This window comes from Staurois parvus, unplaced genomic scaffold (assembly GCF_062004578.1).
Source record: "Staurois parvus isolate SC_StPar_1 unplaced genomic scaffold, SC_StPar_1.0 ptg000106l, whole genome shotgun sequence".
NCBI classification, from domain to species: domain Eukaryota; kingdom Metazoa; phylum Chordata; class Amphibia; order Anura; family Ranidae; genus Staurois; species Staurois parvus.
Window position 1 is genome coordinate 3853783 of NW_028317902.1, and position 13173 is coordinate 3866955.

General features: G+C 39.7%; 1 long non-coding RNA gene across 2 annotated transcripts in view; it reads left to right on the plus strand.

The window, feature by feature from the left end:
• Positions 1 to 12585, plus strand: part of LOC149467532 (uncharacterized) — a 54103-nt gene extending 41518 nt beyond the window's left edge. For both annotated transcript variants that reach the window (XR_016311913.1, XR_016311914.1), the window contains one exon: positions 12388 to 12585. This is a non-coding gene — a long non-coding RNA (uncharacterized LOC149467532). The remainder of the gene's footprint in view (positions 1 to 12387) is intronic.
• Positions 12586 to 13173: the final 588 nt, after the last annotated feature.

A 13173-nucleotide genomic window follows, 5' to 3' on the forward strand; every position in this document is an offset into this window, starting at 1 on the left:
AATGACAATATACAGTAAACACAATCTATATATATTGTAGATAGAGGGTGTAAATACTGACTGAGAAGCAATATTGGGGACAATAAGAAATAAAAGAGATCAGATTAATATCCTAGATCTAAAGATGGCAGGGTAAGGGGGCTAGACACCCTTTTATGCCATAGTTTTGAGATGGGTTTTCTTTCATAGTTCAAAGGTAAGTTTGTACAGAGGTAAACTAAAATGTATTATTATTATTTTTACACAGGATTTATATAGCGCCAACAGTTTGCTCAGCGCTTTACAATGTAACGGGAGACAACACAGTTCAATACAAGATTTATTAATTTAAATTAAGTGTTCAGAATAGTTCGAGTTGTTCCTTTCCAGGATATAAGTATGGTTTTCTTGGCGAAGAAGTACAGTATATGTAATAGATGTTTGACATGTGCAGAAGCAGATAGTTCTCCAAAAATACTTAACAGGCAGGGTGCAGTATATTAGGTAAACCCATTATGGTGGATAGGAATGTGTCGACTTCTGATCGAAACGTATGAACTATAGGACAAGACCAAAAACAGTGTAAAAAAGTCAACAGCTTCCCTGCAGCCTCTAAAACATTCAGATGTGGGGCGTAGGCCAATCTTACACATCCAAAAGGGGGTAAGGTGGTTATGGTGAAATATCTTTATTTGTATAATTTTGTATCTAGATGATATCACTTAGCTCCTATAGGTATCAATAAATTCAGTCCAGTCCTCATCAGTAAACTGAATATCCAATGCAGTTCACTGATCTTGTACAGCAGCAAATTTAGGATTAGAGTCAGCCATTAGGGCAGAGTAATATTCAGAGATTAACTTAGTAGTGTCTGGCCTTCTCAGTAGTTTCTCTAATGGGGCCATAGATAATGGAGACAAATGTGAGCTAAGTTGTGCTCCAAGGGCATGGCAGCGCTGGCAATAAAGGAATGTGAAGGAAGAAGGAAGGTTAAATTCATCTCTCAACTGAGCAAAGGGCTTAAGGCCCCACTCAGTATATAGAAGACTGAGGTAGTACATACCCTATATTGATGCATGCTAATAGCCTGCTAGCTTTGCTTGCTGCAGCTTGGCATTGCATGCTATTGCTGAGTCTGTGATCTACTAGGACCCCCGGATTCTTTTCCATCCTCGGTCCCCCAAGAGGTTTTCCTCGAGCGATGAACATGCAATCAAAGCACAATACTTTACACTTTTTATTATTAAGCTTCATTTACTGTGTATTTGACTATCCCTTCATTTTATTGATTTGTTCCTGTAAAGTAACTATATCCTGTAGTATAGTTTTTACCCTGCTTAGCTTTGTATCACCAGCAAACACTGAGATTGAACTATTTATATCAACCTCTATATCATTATGAACAAGTTAAACAGAATTGGTCCCAAGACAGAGCATTGGGGTACCCCACTTACAACTTTAGACCATTCAGAAGATATGTTATTTATTACCAGCCTTTGGACATGCTCCTGTAACCAGTTTTCTATATAGGTACTGTTGTCAATGCCATTAGACTTCAATTTGTAAATTACGTATTTATGGGATACTGTATCAACTGCTTTGGTGAAATCAAGATATACATATCCACAGGTCTCCCTCTATTTAGATTACAGTTCTCTTCCTCATAGAACGCTAACATGTTGGTTTCAATACTGGTTACTGCTGATGATATTATTTTCATTTTCATTAGCAAATTTTTGGATGTGGTCCCTTAACATCCCCTCCAAGAGTTTACATACTGTTGATGTTAGGCTAACTGGGCTATAGTTTACAGATATATATCTGGGCCTTTTTTTTAAATATTACTACCAGGTTAGCTTTTTGACAATCAACTGGTACTATTCCAAATGGAAACTGTCCTTAAAGATTCAAAATACCTGTCTGGCTGTACATGGCTTAGTTATTTAGGAATGTTCAGATGTAAGCCTTTCGGTCCTGGTGACTTATTCAAGCCTTTTTTTAACACCCCCTCCTTTTCTATTGTAAAAACCAAAGAGAAACATGTATTTAATACAGTTGCCTTCTCCTTTACACTTGTAAACAAATTCCCCTGATTATTCTTTATGGGATTAATATCCTCAGACCTTGCCTTTTTACTATTAATATATTTAAAAAATAGGGGAGATTTTTTTTTACCCTCCTCCATGTGTCTCTTGTGGTCTACTTTAGCTGCTCTGATTGTGCTCTTACTTTTCTCAATGCATTCCTTGTACCGCTGGGATGCTGATGGTGACGTCACAGCCATATTTCTTAAAGGACGGGTTTTTTTTGTCACGAATACCAAAAAAAACAGGTTTTTACTGTAGTTCTTTTATATTTGTTGCCCATTGAAATGCACTGGCTACCTGATATTATTATTTATTATGTCCTCAATCCCTTTCCGATGAGTCTCCAGGCCCTTTAAGAGCTTCTAAATGCTAGGAGGCTTAGGATGGTATTCGGGTCGTGTGACTACTGTTATTCGCTGTCACAGCGGTCGCATGATCAGAAAACTCCTGATCGCAAGTATGCATTGGGAGCTTTCTGGTCCAGGCCAATAACTGTGCTGGGAGAACACAGGGCAAGCACTCCCAGCACAGAAACGTGTTTTCAGTGTTAAAGCTGCTTAACTGAGAGGACACATATATGTGTACCTCCAGTGCAAAGAGGGTAAAGCACTCAGTGTTCCTTGTTTCTCAGAATTTGATCCCATATAATGCCATGTAGCCATATAGTATGGAGTGCACGTTATTAAAATTGAAATTTAATATTCTCATCTTACTCTTTTAGCTCCTTTTCACATGATTTACATTGTGATCACTGTTTCCTAAGTTATCCCTTACTTCCACATCTGAAGTTAGATCTGTGTTGTTTGCAATTAGTAGGTCCAGCTGAGCATTATTTCTGCTTGGGCATCCACCAATTGACACACGAAATTGTCCTGCAAAACATTTAACATTTAGTGGACAGTGCTATCTGCCTAGTCAATATCTGGATAATTGAAGCCTCCATGAAAATGCCCTGAATTGCTGCCATTTCTGACTATACAAGGAGATCGGTTGCTTCAACATCCTTCAGGTTAGGGGGCCTGTAATTTACACCCACTATTCATTTCCCATTTGTTTCTTCCCTTTGTAACTCCAGTCACAAGTGTTTCACCTCCTCTCCTGCTCCGTTAACAATGTCATCCCTTGTATTCACAAGCAAATCACTTTTTACATGCAGGCATACTGTGTCCATCGAATACAGGGAGTACCTCTGGACAGTGACAAGCCAGTCATGTGAGTTGTCAAAATCCTCCTCATTTAACAGCAGTTCCAGTTCTCCCATTTTGTTAACCAAACTTCTAGCACATGTGAACATGCCTTGTAATTTTGTACGAGCGCATATTGTTTTCTCCTTGTTTGTTCTAAGGCTGCAATAGGATTCGGCCATCCTACACACATAGGTCTGAGGTACTCTAGCTTCACTACAAACACTGTCTACAGCATCCTCCTCTGACTTTCTCTCACTGCCTGGTATAGCTTACTCCAATCCCTCTCCCACCACGTAGTTTCTCCAAAAAGTTCCTCCAACCTTCTGGCCTACAAAGCTGCACCCTTCCCATTTAGCTGCAGTCTGTCTCTGATATAAAGCTGGTAACTTACTGAGAAGTCAGTCCATTTCTCCATGAAACCAAAATCCTCCTCACTGCACCAGTTCCTCGGACACTTGTTAAGTTTCCTAAGCACCTGCTGCCTGCCTGGCTCGATGTACAGACAGTATTTCTAAGAATACTGCCTTGGAGGTTCTGTTCCTTAAAGTAACCCATTCAGTTTAAAATAGAAATGAAAGAGCAACATTTGTGTATACACATTAAAAGAATATAAATATTGTTCCCCTTTTTTATAAGTGATCACATACCCTCTGTTTTCAGCTGCATAGAGAGCTAGGGGAGAAGAAGCAGCAGCATACTGGTCTTCGCAGTGAATGACTGTGCTGGGCATGCCAGCAAAAGTCTAAACCTTAGAGGGGAGTAGGCTGAGTTCCCAGAAGAGCCAGAAAACTGTCCACCCTGTGCACTCATGCCTAGTGTGGTCAGTTTTTTTTTTATTAGGAAAGCAGAAGGACTGGCAGGAACACCAGATATTTCACACAAAGGAAGCAGTAAAAAGATAACAGGATATTTTTTCATACAAGTACATGGTACAGCAGGCACATATTAGGAACATGAAATGTTGGGTTTACACAGTCTTTAAAAGTCCCTGAAATCATTTTTGGGATGCAACATCTTTCTCTAACTTTGACATTGGTACCAATATGTACCATGAAAGCTGCTTCCTCCCCAGTCCCCCCGAACAATTTGTTCATCTAATTCATGATGTGCCGAATCCGAGTACCGAGTAAATTATATACTGTTCGGTGATCACGGTCTATGTGACAGATTGCCCTATCTGCCTTTCTAATAACTGAGTCCCCTACCACCAGTAATCCTTTCTCTAACCTTGCCTCAATATTCACTGGTGGAGTTGTTCCCCTGCCAGCTAGAGGAGTCACTCTGCTCTAGCACTGCCATTAATGTATTTATATCCCCAACTGCACATATTTATTGTAATGCATCAGCTCAGGACTGGTCTCTCTATCACTTTACCTTTCAACCTTGCTTCTGTCACCGAATTACCTACCTATGGTACCTTTATCTTCATATCACCACTCACCTCTATGCTGATCCTTGCAAGCACCTGATGGGTATGGTCCAAACTCTCTTCCAAGTTGGAGATGTTTCAAAGTATTGATAGTTGCATCCTTAGATTCAATATCTGAGTTTTCAAGGAAAAAGCTTGCTCAAATTTCACACAGCAGTATTCACCTTCAAACAGTTGCTCAAGGAACATATATATGGTGCAGAATGTGCACTGGTTGCATCTCCAATCCAGTTGAACATGTTACACACTAACATATTGGGTGTATATGCCACAAAAATATTTAATTGTATTTTATATAATTGTTTTGTAATAAGCAAAAAGAACTTGCTAGAGGTGTACACTCCTGAACTATGAAAAGCTTGAAAATAATAACATGACCACTAGAGGACCTTTAGGGACAGTGAGAGATAGTCCTAAATCAGAAATAATGTAGCAACTTTGGAGATAACAATATGTCAAATAAATAGTAAGAAGTAACCCCTAATCTTTGTCAATCACAATAAACGAGGCCCAACAAAAGAAGAAAACCACATCCAATCCCATTGTTCACTCATCGCAAATGACAGCTCCCAATCCCTGCTACTAAATGCAAACAAAGGGACAAAGTCACCCAGGTGTCACCATTGACCAGTTATGAACATGATCATATTTAGTTAATCATGGTATTAAAACTGCTTTTCTAAGTGGTGACACTGAAGAGGAATTGTACATAACATAACCTGAAGGATATAAAAGGAGCTGGGGAAGAACATCTTGTTTGTAAGTTGCATAGATCATTACGAAACAGTCATCTAGAGCTTGGACTTAAAAAAAATACATACAGTCTTTTTAAGCTGGTCATACTCTATTAGATTTTTTAAATCTAACAGATTCTTCCATACATGTTACATTTCATGGATGGATGAATCCTCCCCAGCTGGCAGCAGCTTTCATCCTCCCGTAGAGTTTTTCTGGCTGCCTGTATCAGAATATGGACATGTGTGCATCGGTGTCTTCCACCCACACTTAAATGCTGGAGTTTCCCACACGGGATAAATGCTTAGTGCGCTTGAGGCTTAATACAATAAAAAATATTTACAGTAGTTTGAACACAAACATGTCATTTCCATCACGACCAGGGCGAGATAGGAAAATTGCTTGTGCCCACCGTCAGAGCAAAGATAAATCAGACATGCCTACCTTTTCCATGTAAGTTGCCCATTGGCTTTTTAATAAATCTGTGTTTGAATACTTTGAGTAGAAGCAGAAGATCTCTTGTGCCTTCTTTTGACAGCAAACAGACATACTGTATTAGAATGTAACAAAATCTATCGTATTGACAAAATATATTTGAAACTAAACTGTAAATGAAACACTTCTAGAGTTATTATTCTGAGTTATTAAAAAATATAAATAAGCCATAAAGGTCTAACCAGGTGACTAATTTATGTTTAACATGAAAAAAACCCCAATATTTTATAAGAAGAGGCTTCACAAAGGTACTCTCATGAATAAAGAGTTTGTGATTTCTTGATGTAAACATTTCAGTTAAAATGAACTTAACAATAATATTATACAGTTGCAAGAAAAAGAATGTGAACCCCTTGGGATTACGTGGAGTTTTGCATGAATTGGGCATAAAATGTGCTCTGAACGTCATCTAAGTCACAACAATAGAAGAACACAGTTTGCTGAACATAATACTACACAAACATTAGATGTTGCCATGGTTTAATTGCACATAACATGTAAACATTCACAGTGCAGGGAGGAAAAAGTATGTGAACCTTTGGACTTAGTAACTGGTTGACCCTCCTTTGGTAGCAATACCCTCAACCAAACGTTTCCTGTAGTTGCAGATCAGACCTGCATAACAATCCTGAGTAATTTTGGACCACTCCTCTTCACAAAACTGTTTCAGTGTAGCAATATTCTTGGGATGTCTGGTGTGAATCGCTCTCTTAAGGTCATGCCACAGCATTTCAATCGGGTTGAGGTCAGGACTCTGACTGGGCCACTCCAGAAGGCGTATTCTGTGCTGTTACAGCCATTATTTTGTTGAATTACTTGTATGCTTTGGGTCATTGTCCTGTTGCATCACCCATCCTCTGCGGAGCTTCAGTTGGCGGACAGATGGTCGTACGTTTTCCTGCAAAATGTCTTGATAAACTCTGGAATTCATTTTCCCATCAATGACAACAATCCGTCCAGGCCCTGAGGCAGCAAAGCAGCCCCAAACCATGATGCTCCCTCCGCCATATTTTACAGTGGGGATGAGGTTTTGATGTTGGTGTGCTTTGCCTTTTTTTCTCCACACATAGTGTTGTGTGTTCTTCCCAAACAACTCAATCTTGGTTTCATCTGTCCACAGTATATTTTGCCAGTAGTGCCATGGAACATCTAGGTGCTCTTTTGCAAACTTCAAACGTGCTGCAATATTCTTTTTGGACAGCAATGGCTTCCTCCGTGGTGTCCTCCCATGTACTCCATTCTTGTTTAATGTTTTCCTTATTGTAGATGTGTCAACAAAAATGTTAGCATGTGCCAGAGATTTCTGTAGGTCTTTAGCTGACACTCTGGGATTCTTCTTTACCTCATGCAGCATTCTGTGCTGTGCTCTTGCAGTCATTTTTACAGGACGGCCACGCCTAGGGAGAGTAGCAACAGTGCTAAACGTTCTCCATTTGTAGACAGTCTGTCTTACCATGGACACATGAACATCAAGGCTTTTGGAGATACCTTTGTAACCCTTTCCAGCTTCATGCAAGTCAACAATTCTTGATTGTAGGTCTTCTGAGAGCTCTTTTCTGCGAGGCATGGTTCACATCAAACAGTGCTTCTTGAAACCAGTAAACCCAAAACAGGTGTGTGTTTTTTAAGGGCAGGACAGCTGTCAGCAACACATCCAATATCATCACACTGATTGGAGTCAAGGTTGGCTCACTCCTGGCTCCAATTAGCTCTGGGAGAAGTCATTAAGCTAGGGCCTCACATACTTTTTCCTCCCTGCACTGTGCATGTTTACATGTTATGTGCAATTAAACCATGGCAACATCTAATGTTTGTGTAGTATTATGTTCAGCAGACTGTGTTCTTCTATTGTTGTGACTTAGATGACGTTCAGAGCACATTTTATGCCCAATTCATGCAAAACTCCACGTAATCCCAAGGGGTTCACATACTTTTTCTTGCAACTGTATACCAAATAAGATGGGTTTTGTTGGAACACAACCAATATTTCTGTGCTCAAACCTACATTATCAAAAAAATCAGTCTTTTGTGAATTATTGGCTATTTTCCTGCATAGATGTGCCTACAACTAGATACTTCTGGAAATGATTTTAAAACATTAGAGATTATGCCTTTCTAACACTATATGACTCCTCATTTAATATGGCTCTATTCTGAAAGTATTGTTCCACTTCAGTAAAATGACTTGTTGAACATGACACTGAGCATAAAATGATGTAATGCTATATTCTATAGGGCTCATTCATGTTTTTTTTCTCAGGACTTCTTTTTGCTAAAACTGGATAAAGTCCATTTAAGACTACCCTGTCCATAGGGTGAAAACTAGTGATGAGCCAAACTGCCCTGGATTCACCTCAGCAGGGGTTGTTCAACAAACTTCAAAGAAGTTCAGGTGTTGAACCTGAACCCCAATGAAATCAATGGGAGCTGAGTCTGTCAAATTAAAAATGACTATTTTCTGGGTTGACAGGCAAGGGAGGTGTCAAAAAATAGCACGGAGGTGGACACTGCCCTGGGGAACATGTACCAATGCAAAAACCATTTTAAAATACATTTGGTCAAGAGTAGTGATTTTTTAAAAATATATAAAGTGAAACATTAAACACATCCAATTCCTTTAAATAACATGCCTGGTGGGTGTCTTTTTCTTGCCTGAAAAGGATGCATTTCTGTAATGGACAGATGGTGCTGATGCAGCTTTGACATTTACAAAGGAAAAAAAAAAGGATCTGCTATGTATTTGGGGGACCTTTAGACCTTTATAGGGGTCTGTGTGATTTTGTTTTAAAGAAGCTGCCAATGAATGTCATGGGCTGTAATTTAAAGTGTGCCACTTTTTCTTCGTAAATGTCATTTTCACTATAACATATCCTAAATCATGAATGAAAAAAAATTGGTAAAGTCTCCCCCAAAAATGCATCTGGTATGGATGTTAGGGGATACCTCACACAAAAAAAACAAAAAAGGCCCCCCAAAAATCCATACCAGACTAGGGGTGGACTGACCATTCGGGCACTCGGGCAGGGGACATAAAAAGATTCCATCCACCAAAAAGATTGCCATGTTTTTTTAAAAATACAAATCCCCAAAAATTGGCCCTCATTGTAAATCCATTATTATTCATGTCATCCAGCAATACAGATCCATGACAATTATAATATCCGAAAGATGATATCCCACCAAAAGAAGAAACAATGCCATCACCAGGTAACTTCCCAGTTGTTTGCTTGTCACCCATTGAATGATGAGACAGCTGGATAACAACTGTTACATACAAGAGGGTGGGATCTACCAGTGAAGTCATTGACTGTGTAGAGACATGATCATATATGGTCAATGAAATTATTGGGATCCCCTTTTGCTTACATGGATGGGGGTTCCAAGTCTGGGTTATGAGTGTAAGTGCCCACTGCCAATGTCCTTAACAACCATTGACAATGGGAAGTTGTCATGTATAATAGCAATAGTAATATCACTATTGTACGTGAAATTTGGCTCTTGTTAAATGGGTAAATGTTCGGGCATTTGTCTGAACACCTGAACAGCCAGGTTGGTCTGAGTTTTGAGCTCATCCCTAATGGCAATGCTTCAGCAATTTCACTGCAGGGTGAACAGCATTGGCACAGTATTACAGGAAGTGAAAAATCAATAGATCCACTGGCAGGATCAACAGGTAGAAAAACTATTTTTTATATGGGGACTGCTGTATTAAAGTACTATTACATACATACGCTATCAAAAAATAATGTGGCGGCATAACTTATGCTGAAATGCTGGCTTGCTTATTACCTTGTGCCCTTTTGTCTTGAAACGGAGAATTAGAACTGCTTATCATGAACACTTCAGTCTATAGAGTGGTTATGTTTCCCTTTGAGTCTCCCTGGAGCTTCAACGTAGTTACCGTGTCATGAGAGCTCCCAGGCAGGACAGCAGACTGCACATGATCACATCATTTGTTAGAGCACTGTAAAAAAAAAGCTGGGGAACAACGTTTATTGTAAAAAAAAATATATGAAAAAAAAAATATATGCTGGTTCTCCAAAGCAGGAATCTGAGGGAAGAGAGACCAGTGGGAAGAAAAATCTGAGCAATATTGAAAAAAATATAAAATTATGATTGTATGCTATAAACAGTATGAGCTCCCTTATTGGAAGTTTGGGGAAGCAGATGGGAAAGACAGCAGCAAGCAAGATTTAAAGCGATAAAGAAATCATGTTTTGGAGCAAAATGATAAAAAAAAGCTTTGAAAGTACAGCTAATAAAGTGAAGCTTGAGAGAAATATGAATTGTAAGCTGAAGGTTTAATACTAATTTAATGTCAGACATCATATACAGTATGTCTTTTTTGCTTTTGCCTACATTTTCACTCTAACAAAATAATCAACAGGCAGTTACAGTAGATCTAGAAGGCTTTAAATATGTATCTTGGTCTCCAACAATGTCAACACCTATAGCTACACATACACTATATTGCAAAAAGTATTGGAACACCTGCCTTTACACGCACATGAACTTGAATGGTCTTAATCCGTAGGGTTCAATATTGAGCTGGCCTACCCTTTACAGCTACAAGAGCTTCAACTCTTCTGGGAAGACTGTCCACAAAGTGTCTATGGGAATGTTTGACCATTCATCCAGAAGCGCATTTGTGAAGTCAAGCACTGATGTCGGACGAGAAGGCCTGGCTCACAGTCTCCACTCTAATTCATCCCAAAGGTGTTTTATCGGGTTGAGGTCAGGACACTGTGCAGGCCACTCAAGTTCATCCACCCCTAACTCGCTCCTTCAAGTTAGGAGCACAAAGTTGTCCAAAATGTCTTGGTATGCTGACGCCTTAAGAGTTCTCTTCACTGGAATTAAGGGGCCAAGCCCAACCACTAAAAAACAACCCCACACCGTAACCCCCCCTCCACCAAACTTTACACTTGACACAATGCAGTCAAGTAAGTACTGTTCTCCTGGCAACCACCAAACTCAGACACATCTATCAGATTGTCAGACAGAGAAGCGTGATTCATCACTCCAGAGAACACATCTCCATTGCTCTAGAGTCCAGTGACAGCGTGTTTTACACCACTGCATCCGATGCTTTGCATTGCACTTGATGATGTAGGGCTTGGATGCAGATGCTCAGCCATGGAAACCCATTCCATGAAGCTCTCTATGCACTGTTGTTGTGCTAATCTGAAAGCCACGTGAAGTTTGGGGGTCTTTAACTATTGACTCTGCAGACAGTCGGCAACTTCTGCGCACTGTACAGCATGTTCTGTCATTTTACATGGCCTACCACTTCGTGGCTGAGTTGCTGTTGTTCCCAGTTGCTTCCACTTTGTTATAATGCCACTAACAGTTGATCGTGGAATATTTAGTAGCAAGGAAATTTCACGGATGGACGTATTGCACAGGTGGCAACCTATCACAGTACCACGCTTGAATTCACTGAGCTCCTGAGAGCGACCCATTCTTTCACAAATGTTTGTAGAAGCAGTCTGCATGCCTAGGTGCTTGATTTTACACACCTGCGGCTATGGAGGTTATTAGAACACCTGAATCGAATGATTTGGAGAGGTGTCCCAGTACTTTTGGCAATATAGCGTATCTGTAGCAGCCTTTTAAACATTTCTGTAACTGCTGAATCTACAACTGTTCTGATGGACAAAGCTCTGACTGCTCTGATAGTACCAACAGCACATTATATGACACTAAATATATTTGTATGTTTTAGCATTCCTGTATACAGTTGTCAGAAAAGACTCTGAACTCTCATATGGGGATAAAAATAATCATTTTTTTTAGGGATGATGCTGAATGGCAGCGCTGAATATTCCGTGGCCTGTGAATCACCATTACCTTACCTCCTGGTCATATGATTTAGGCTGGCTATAGATTTCTCTCATTCAGCCCCACAAACCAGCTGATTCCCCTATTCATACTTAACAGCATGGATGGCGGAATCTGTACTGTCTGTCATTGTGTCCAGCCAGCCTCTGAATATCTAAACAGTGACTGCATTTGATTTGATGCAATTACTGTTCAGCTGACAATATCCACCCACATTTTTAAATTTTTTAATCACAGTGTATTGAGCCAGGTGGTGCCCACAGGGCCACTTGTGGTTAGCATTTTGGCCAAATCATCAAGAATTAAATGAAATTCCAGTTGCATATTGCTAACCCAACTCCAAAACTGAGCTAAGTGTAATTTACAATAGATCTACCCAATATGGATTCCCTTTACTGTGTTATTTTCATGTTAGGATACTGCTAAAGGGTCACCCAGGATTGGACCCCACAGGCTACAATTCTGGTTAGAACTGCAATCCAGCATGGGCTAAAGTAGTTTGTAATATAGGAAGCTGTACATTACGATATATGGATCAGTTCTGCAATTAACAAGATTTAACAAACCTCTATTTTAAATGTAAGATCTGGTCATTTCTTTTACCATCTCTATAATAATGGAAATTTCCTTTCAGTTAACAAAGTCTGATGCAACAACAGTAATATTTGTGACGACCTCTGCCAGTATCTCTCCAGGATGTTTGCATGCCATTGCTGCCAAATGGATCCTGATTATAGAAGCCTCCGCACCTTTCATATTCCATGAAGACTTTCTTCCTCATATTTCTCATTAATATTTTGTGTACAGAACATTGATTAAACATATACTGGAGGCTTTTTTCATTTTATTTGTTCTTCTTAGCAGGTCCAGCTTCCTTTATGACACACCTATGGTGAGGTATACCTGCTGCTTAAAGCAACATGTAGAATTGGTTAACCCCTGCACATTGTGAACATTTGTCTCATACCCATTACTGTGTGACCTGATGTATGGACAAAACCTTACAGTTTATTAAAGTATATGTAACCCAACTCACTAAAACACTAAGATGAGCTGTAACTAAGGTAATTTAAAAAAATATAGTGTGAGAAATGTTCTTGTGATGCCCATAGGGAAACCTACACTTTGAGAAGTGTTGAAATTCTGGGTCCCCCACAGTTCTCACTGGTTCCTCCTGCAGATCCCCACATCAGTACAGGGCACAGTAATAGGCATGAGGTTGAGTGCTACCATGGGTTTGAGGTGGATCCTGTGTATTTGAGGTTCACAGAACTGGAAAAATAGTATGAGAATTTGCCGGCTTGTAAACATACATAATGCACTACGTGGTCTTGAGTCAGGGGACACAGAAGGGCCTTTAATGGCCTTTGTTATATGCTAACCCCTTCACTATAAATGTGTTGGTACACAGCAGCCATTT